The sequence below is a fragment of the Malaya genurostris genome, chromosome 3 (genome assembly GCF_030247185.1).
Source record: "Malaya genurostris strain Urasoe2022 chromosome 3, Malgen_1.1, whole genome shotgun sequence".
Lineage (NCBI taxonomy): Eukaryota > Metazoa > Arthropoda > Insecta > Diptera > Culicidae > Malaya > Malaya genurostris.
The window spans coordinates 126,944,324-126,946,779 of record NC_080572.1 but is presented as its reverse complement, the minus strand read 5'-3'; the positions used below and the strand labels follow the sequence as shown (position 1 = coordinate 126,946,779).

The following is a 2,456-nucleotide window of genomic DNA, read 5'->3' as shown; positions in this document are numbered from 1 at the left end:
CCGTTGAATTCGTTTCCTCACCATACACTCTCCTGAAAATGTGGAACAAATAATTTAGAATTTTGTACTAATGTAAGACATAAGTATTTCTCATGAATGAATATTATGACTTACTGAAAACTATTAAAATTTGAAATACGATCCGATAAAATAAGAAACAAAAAATTAATTGAATGGAAATGGAGTGTGTCTTAGGTAAGAAATGACAGCATGTTCAGCTAAAAATATAACCATTTTAGCTAATATGTTACTCTTATCACTACCGGGTTGGCAGTTCAATGTATAGGACGCTGGTCTTACAAGCCAGTTGTCGCATGTTCGAGTCCCGACCTGGAAGGATTCTTAGTGTCAGTAGGATCTATAGTACTAACCATGCAATGATTCTGTACACTAAGAATCGGCTGCGAAGTCTGTTGAAACAGAAAGGCCAAGTTCCACAAAAGGAATGTATGTAATGCCGAGACTTTTCTTTGGTTTTACTCTTATCACTCCTGCTTTGCCGTCAGATGCTGATTTTGTTTTTATCCTTTTGCTGCCTATGCGTATGTCATCATCTATTCCTTTTTTTATCCTTTTGCTGCCTATGCCTATGTCATCATCTATTTGATGACCTCAGCTGATGTGTGGTCGCTTTAAAAAAGTTACAAATAAATGATATTCTTATCTGAGTAATTTTTTATGAAAGCAAAGCCTTACGACATATTAGCAGGGAAAGAAACACGAACCCGCTCCCTCGCACTTTTATGACTTGATAGTCGTTATGAATGACGGTATGAGACTTTAAGCACAGTTCACTCTATACTTTCGGAGACAGAAGTCGGATCTGGAATCTCCGTGAATATGAAGTGAGTTCCGTTTCAGAGTTATTTCCGGTACTTCCGAAACCGAGAACTGGAAAAAGCTGTATCCGAAATCAAATTTTTCGAACATTAACTAACGAGACAAGCATAATGTGAGAGTTTGTAGCAGTCACGTTTGTCATGATTCAAATAAGTCAGCCGCCGCTTGAAATAATTCCCTTCCGTGTAAAAAGTTAAGCATCTCTAATCAGATGAAGAATGAACACCGGCGGCTAATCTACATTTCTTTGCGCATACAAACTTTTTCTCTTCCTTATATAACCGATCGGTCTCACTATATTGCAAAACCAATACGAATGGTTAGGTTTCAGCCTCCGAAGAGTCCTCTTTCGCGTAGTCTTATCAATGTTCGCCAGATAACGATTTGAACGCAAAAAGGGTATTGGCGCGAGATGGTTGGATGCATAAGATTCGAGAGGGAATGAGCTAACGAACCTTAAAACTATTGTCCAAGAAGTTCGGTTTTCGAAAATACGAATCTTACTTCGGTAAAATTACGTACTTCCGGTTAGCTAAGACTGAAATTCGGCATTCTGAGGGTTTTAGGGAAAAGATCTAATCCATTTCCATCTAGACCGTGGAAGAGGCTAGAGTGCGTGTTTTTACTTTTGTTCCGCGGTGCGTGTTAGAAGGTATTAAATTCAAACATGAGATGTCTTTAAAATTTGGTAATAGTTCTGTTCTTAGGTGTTGCGTTAATATTAGCAGTAGAAAGTGCGGGAAAAGATCGTGTGCGTTGGAAGGAAATTATAACAAAGGTAATTTACAATGGTGCTATTCAATCACGATACAATAAGCTCACGGCGTCGTGTAGCCGTGCGACGGCTTTTTATTCCCTACTTTAGACGCTCTTCGGCTCGCCGCACCGTTCTTCATCCAGCGACGCGCTCTAGACCCCACGCTCTGGCTTGGAAATTCTGGCAATCTCCGTCAAAATCGCCAGAAGGGCGAAGTTCGTCATTTTCCGCCCATCAGAGCCACACGTCACAACCAACCGGTGTGCACGTTTTTTGTTGCTGACAGCAGTCCGGCGTACCGACACTGTCAACAGTTACCCACGAAGGACGTCCAGCCGTAAACCCGCTCCGGCGTCGGCATACCGAAACGCCGTCAGCGCAGAATCATCCGTATCGACGCCAGCATCGTCATCATTCGGCGGAGCGTCGCAATACAGGCAGGTAGCAGCGAAGAAAGCTGTAAGTACGCTATAAATTAAGTCCATGCGCATGGTTAAAAAGGGGGTAGCCTAGACACCCACCTAAAAGTGAGCTTTAAATCTAGTATTATGGCACTTTAACGAAGATAGCTAGATATCCACCCGCACACAGTTAGGTACCAATTAGTATAGGCAACACCGAGATGGAAACCTAGGTTAGGATTACGAATTGCTAAAGTTAACTCAATAAATATAAAAATGTTTCTGTTCTTTCGATAAAAGATGTGTTTATATTATTCAGGAAGATAGTCGCTATAGTTAAACAGATGTTACTGGTTTGAGAAGGTATCTCATGTTTCGCGTCGTGATAATTGTGTAGTTTTTGTGGTTTACTCCGAGTTGGACTACTTGGGAATCTTAGTCCCACCACTCGCGTTTCG

General features: G+C 41.2%; 1 long non-coding RNA gene across 1 annotated transcript; it reads left to right on the top strand.

The window, feature by feature from the left end:
* Nucleotides 1-1,316: 1,316 nt before the first annotated feature.
* LOC131437513 (uncharacterized) lies at nt 1,317-2,123 on the top strand. The gene is made up of 3 exons (XR_009230768.1): nt 1,317-1,492; nt 1,548-1,618; nt 1,675-2,123. It is a non-coding gene; the product is annotated as an uncharacterized LOC131437513 (long non-coding RNA).
* Nucleotides 2,124-2,456: the final 333 nt, after the last annotated feature.